General features: G+C 45.9%; 1 protein-coding gene across 7 annotated transcripts in view; it reads left to right on the top strand.

Moving 5' to 3' along the window:
• The window catches only part of LOC123111342 (cytochrome P450 714C2), a 36,292-nt gene extending 34,636 nt beyond the window's left edge, over window positions 1-1,656 (top strand). For all 7 annotated transcript variants that reach the window (XR_006454387.1, XR_006454385.1, XR_006454388.1 and 4 more), the window contains one exon: window positions 941-1,656. The gene's annotated coding sequence lies outside the window, so the exon portion shown is untranslated. The remainder of the gene's footprint in view (window positions 1-940) is intronic.
• The last annotated feature ends 4,841 nt before the right edge of the window (window positions 1,657-6,497 follow it).

The following is a 6,497-nucleotide window of genomic DNA, read 5'->3' as shown; positions in this document are numbered from 1 at the left end:
CCTGTCTTAGCGTAACGCGAGTCGAGGCGGACGTCGTCGCGGTAGCGACGACGGACGCCGAGACGAGCACGTGACACCACTGCCACCCTGTCTATCTTAGGGTTACGCAAAATGATAGAAAGTGACAGAACGAAATGTTTTTGTTTTTCATATGTTGTCATGAATTTTCAAAAAATATTCATGATTTCCAGAAAAATCACAAATTCAAAACTTGTTCCGAATTTTTGAAAATGTGTTTTTTTACTTTGGTAATTTTGTCATTAATTTAAAAAAAAATCATAGTAGATCTATTTAATGATCATTCTAGTTTCAACCAAAATGTTGTAGATCAATTGAATTGAGCATGCTATTTTTTCTTAATAAGAATATATTTCATGGACAAATTAGATCTAAGAGAATTTATTTTTGTGTGCACAAGTAGCAATTAATTTTGGTTGAAAGTCATAGTTTATTTCAATTAAAAGTGTAATTTCCCGCCCACAACTGTCCCTGAAAAACCGCTGGCCCAGAAAGGGAATAGGTGAAATAGGAAAATACAGGCCCAAAAGAAACAATATGGAAAGGGAATAGAGCCTAGGGGTGGTATTGGGCCAGCGCTGGGCCAAAGTCACGAACAGGTAGAGCGCTCTCACAGCCAGAATCGATCGAGAAAGGGAATAGGACTGCGCTCCGGTTCGCTGAATTGTCGTTTTGCTGTCGGATCGGCCTGGTCGGCAATCGAGCGCGCCGGCTGGGACGCGCGCGCGCGCGCTCGTTAGCCACGTTTTTTTGTTTTGTTTTGTTTTAACAAGATCAATACTACTAGCATGTTTGATCTGAACAAACGTATGTATTGCTGAGTAACAAACCTCCGATAACTACCTGAATGCATATTAGCTTTTGCTTGCCTTGTGACTGACTTGTGCAAAGTGCTAATACAAGAAGCATGGTTTTACTACAGCTAACGATGGTGATCCAGGAGACCCTCCGCCTGTACCCGCCAGCCTCCTTTGTCACGCGGGAAGCTCTGGAGGACCTGAACCTTGGCGGCATCGACATCCCGAAAGGCACCAATATCAGGGTTTCGATCATGCTGGCTCACCGGGACCCTTCGGCATGGGGCGCCGACTGTGACAAGTTTGATCCGGGAAGGTTTGGCGGAGGCATAGCACGCGCCTGCAAGCCCCACCACATGTACATGCCGTTCGGCGTGGGTCCCCGGACGTGCGCCGGCCAGAACCTCGCCATGGTTGAGGTCAAGGTCGTGCTATCGCTGCTGCTGTCCAGGTTTGAGTTTGCGCTCTCGCCGAGCTACGATCATCGACCCGTGTTCAGGTTGACCGTGGAGCCCGGGAGCGGCGTGCCGCTGATTCTTAGGAAGCGATGAATGATGGTCCGTTCATCGTTTCTGAGCTGTTGCTTGTTGTTTACTGTCGATGTCTGACAGGGAGGAACGGCTGGATGTTGACTGTAAACACTTGTTAGTATGTTATACTACTGTGCATGAGAGTAACAATTCTTGTCACTGCACTTTTTCGTTTTATCTGGCTTCTTCGGTCAAATGATCCTAATCCTTCAACTTCGTACTGTAGAAATTTGTCCTAATACATCCGGACTACATTTCTTCAGAAATAGTAATTCCTTGACTTCGACTTATTGAAAAGACACCTACCTTTACACATGGTGCAAAATTTGGGCGTATCAAATATGGTACGATCAAGAAGGCGTCACTTTGCATCTTGTTGTGCGTATTTTCCGAATCCTTCGTGTTGTATATATAAACAATTTACACTCTCTTATAGGATGCTTAAGGGCTTTGCAAAAAGATGCAGAAGATCAGATTGGCTTCCCTGTCAGCTACAGCAAGGCTAGGCGTGCGAAGGAAAATATATTCAAGAACTTGTATGGAACCTATGAGGAGGCCTATTCTTATGCCCCCAGAATGCTTCATCAGATAGCAAGTGCTAATAGGGGGATTCAATTTTGGCGGAGAGAACGTCAGAACCCAAAGAACCCGGCTGAGCTAATCCTGAACCGCTTATTCTGGGCATTCGCCCAGACTATACAAGCCTTCAGGCACTGTCGCCCGGTATTATCAGTCGATGGTACCTTTCTCACTGGAAAGTACAAGGGCACACTATTGGTGGCGATTGCAGCAGATGCAAATAATCAGCTTCTTCCTATTGCATACGCACTGGTCGAGAGCGAGAACAAAGATAGCTGGTTGTGGTTCCCGAGCTGCGTGAAGATGGGTGTCGTGAAAGAGCGTTCAGGTGTTTGCATCATCTCTGATCGCAACACAGGATTATTAAGTGCTCTCGACATAATTAAACAGTCGTCAGAAGAGTGGAGGTGGCCTGATCTAGAGGGAAGGTGGTGCATGCGGCATTTGGCAGCAAACTTTTACTCCAAATTCAAGAATAAGGATTGGTTCAAGTTATTCAAGAGGATGTGCATGCAGAAAACTCAAGCCAAAATGAATGCCATCTGGGCAGGTATCAATGGTGAGATCGAGCGCGCTGCCTTGCCGCAGAGAGAAGACCGGAGGGGTCGAAGGACGGCCATAAATTTGAGCCAGTGGATCAGCGAGAATTGCCCTGATTTGTCCAAGTGGGCGCAGGCTCACGACACCGGGGCTCGGTATGGAATAATGACCAGCAACATGTCAGAGGTGTACAATGGTGTTCTTAAAGGGGTGAGAGCCTTGCCTATCACAACCCTAATTGAAGAAACATGGAACCGAACATTGTCATACTTTGCAGACAGGGTTACCGTGGCTAAAGCACAAGTTGAATTGAACAAGCCATGGTCCGAGAAGATGCAAAGACATCTGGACGAGAAAGCAAAGAAGTCCCAAAGCCATGGGTGCAGGAAAGTGGACGCACTTAGGAATAAGTGGGAGGTCAATGTGCGAGCCAAGTACGTTAAGGGTCACCACAGAGGATCCAAAAAGCAAGCTGTCACCCTCGGCCCAACGTCATGTGAGTGCACGTGTAACAAGCCCAAGCTTGAGGGCTACCCTTGTAGTCATGTGCTCCGGGCGGCTGCAGATCAAAAAATCAGTGTTGAGCCATACATATCACCGTACTTCAACATGTACAATCTGTACAACACTTGGAACGGTGAGTTCTGGGCCTGGGGCATTGATATGAACTACAAAATGTTGTGGCCAGATGGGCCAAAATGGGTTCCGAACGCCGAATTGATGAGAACCGCCAAGGGACGACGTCAGTCTAGGCGTCATCGCAATGACATGGACCATAGGCAGATGGGAGAACCAAGGCGATGCCGCGTTTGTAGGTGTCCTGGATATTCACGTAGGGAATGCCCGTATCGAGCGAACAACACCGCATGATGTGTTATTGTATTTATATTTATTTTAAATTGAATCTCTTTGTATTATTGTACCTGTGATGTTAACTTCAGCTAATTAATGTAAATTATATCTCTTTGTACTATTGAATCTCTTTGTATTATTTACTCGTGATGTTAACTTCAGCTAATTAATGTAAATTATATCTTTTTGTACTATTGAATCTCTTTGTATTATTGTATTTATATTTGTTGTACATTGAATCTCTTTGTATTTTTTTGTATGTTTGTGTGCAGGCTATGGCTGAAGTGCCGCGGCTTTTGGAGGGGCCCCATGACGCCGGCCACTGTTGCCATCTATTTTTGAACCCAAATAAAGAACATGATTATCGGAGTTTCAGACTTCGAACCATAAAGAAAACTTGGCCAATACACAATTATTTCATTCCTCACCTTGACGCTTATGGACTACATGCTTTTGCTAGGCTCACATCAAGCGAAGACCAATCCCAGTTACGTTCGGACCCATCCCTTTTGACATCCCTCGTTGACCGGTGGAGACCTGAAACCCACACCTTTCATTTTCGTTTTGGGGAGCTTGCACCTACACTGAAAGATGTTTCTATGATCCTTGCTCTGCCAATTAGAGGTGAGCCGTTAGTCTCTCCACGAGTGTCTAAAACTTGGGCACAAAATATATCAGACCGTCTTGGGATGACAATGCCAGAATCACAACGTACTGGTGGCCCTCGTGGCATCCCACTCACCTGGCTTCATGATAACTTTCTTAATATTTCTAGCTTCGCTGATTCTGAGACGAGGAAAAGACATTTGTTTGCGTATTTGTTGTGGCTCCTCGGGGTTATGTTTCCAAATTCACATGGGGACGTACTTCTCCCTGGTCTCATCTACATTGTGGAGAAGATAGTAGATGAACATTTACCCGAGCATCCAAAATACAGCTTCGGTTCTGCCATTCTATCTCATACATATAGAGGCTTGTGTGAGGCCACACAAAAAACTTCCTTCGCAAAAAAAACTCCATTACTTTGTGTCCCCTACGAGTTTCTACAGTTGTGGTCCTGGGAATACCTCCCTATAGGACGACCTCGTATAACAAATCCCATACACCCATACGACTATGGCGAGGGCAGCTGTGTAACTATGGCGAGCAGGTGGACAAGGGCACGGAAACATTGGTCTCCAAGTATTGCGAAAAATTGTTACCCTATATACCACCAGCAGTTTGAGGCACTTGATGAGTCTGTAGTCACATGGAACCCATGGACTCAGGAGCATGTATAGATGGTCTTTAATATACGACCCATCACACCAGGCATGTTGACTGATAGTGCATTCTGGCTGACTCACTGCTACTTATTGTTCATATGGTGTGTTGAGCCTTACAACCCAGAGCGTGTCATGAGACAGTTCGGTCTGTATCAGGAGATTCCACCACCTTTTCCAAGATGTACTGACGAGGAAACCCATAAGTAAGATGTGACCTCCCTAAATAGTTAGTGTCCTTTTTAATTTACTAAACTCACACTTTGTTACATAATTTGCAGGCTAAGCAATATGGGCCACGGTTGGAGTCTTTACGATTGGAGGGAGCGCAACATTCAATGGGTACAGAAGTGGGAAAATGACGCGCTAGCAGATATAGTGTATCAACTTAGGTACATTTATTTACATTTTATTTACATTATTCATCACAACGGTTGATGTTATAATTTGCAGACCGTACGATGGAAGTACAACTCAAGCGTACAAGCAGTGGTACTGCATCAGCACGCGTACAAGCCTGGCCGGTCAACCAGCTACGATACCAACAAATCTCACGCACGAGGAGCAGATGCAGAGACCTGTCGAGCTGCATGCAGCTTACTTTCATGACCGGGTGGTAATCACTAGTAATTTTTTCAGGTCCATCATTTCATAATCATTTCAACCAAATAACAACAAAATATTTTTTTCCAGCTTCAAACTGCCCACGATATAGGGCAGATGGCGACGGAAAGCATGCCGCCCAGGGCTGTCAAGTCATTCAATAAACGTGTTAAAGAATACATTGCAACAAAGTTGAGATGTGGTAGAGGCGACGACGTTGTCACTGGAGCGTACAACATGCCAGTACCGAGGTCAGCCAGACCAAGTGCGGCGCCGTTGTCCAGACCGAGCGAGGCGCGTACAAGCCATGGGCAGCGGGGGGAGGGTCCGAGTACTACAACGACATTGCCACGATATGACTCTTCTCTGCCACTACATGGCTCTTCTTCAGTGCTGCTTCGTCAGGGGCAAACATCGCAGGACCATGGCATGGGCTTGGATTCGATGCCCGAGCTGTATCTTTCCCCAAACCCATATGCATACACAGGATATGGCACATATACTCAAGGTGAGGGATCTCAGCCGTATCTCTTCACGCGAGGGATCTCCATGCCCGAGGAGACTCGTGTCCCAGATTTAAACCAGTACCAGGTAGAATGTCCAGACAGTACATGCGAGGGATCTGATCAGGTAGTCATGTTTACATTTTAATGCATTTACAGTGATATTACATATTATCCTCTAACAGATTTTGTTTACAATGTTTCTATGTGCAGGGCATACCTGATATAAATTGGAACGATGAGTACACCCAACCTGGCGACAATGTTTACGCTGTAGATACAGATTTCTTCAGAGAAGACGTTATTGGGCCATCTTTTATCCCCGAGAAGTCACAACAACCATACGCCTACAATTACACATCAGGTTCGCAACAAGGTTTACAGACTCCACCACCTATGCAAGAGTCGCAGACACAGAAAGACCAATTGGAGTACGGTCGCGGTCTTCGTGTACCTCGACCACCTAATCGCTTGGAGCTTTCCGGCCCGAAGGGAAGGCCAGCTGGCCGTCGTCGACTACAATGATTCATCTATGTGCGACCCATTGTATCTACATATGTCTGTATCAGACTTTTCGATTTGAACATCTATGTATGCTGAAATAAAAATGCACCAGTCAGGAACAATTTTTCCCGCCTATATCTCCCGCCATACTATCCCGCTCCACTCTTCGGCTTATGTTTTCGCGCAACCCTTTCCCCTCAATATTTTCCCCGCCAACGCTTTCCCTCCATATGTTCCCGCCACCCGTTTCCCGCCAACGCTTTCCCTCCATATGTCCCCGCCACTCGTTTCCCGCCATATGTTCCCGCC

Source organism: Triticum aestivum, chromosome 5B (genome assembly GCF_018294505.1).
Source record: "Triticum aestivum cultivar Chinese Spring chromosome 5B, IWGSC CS RefSeq v2.1, whole genome shotgun sequence".
Lineage (NCBI taxonomy): Eukaryota > Viridiplantae > Streptophyta > Magnoliopsida > Poales > Poaceae > Triticum > Triticum aestivum.
Note: the sequence above shows the minus strand (reverse complement) of the source record. Positions and strands in the feature narration are given on the sequence as shown.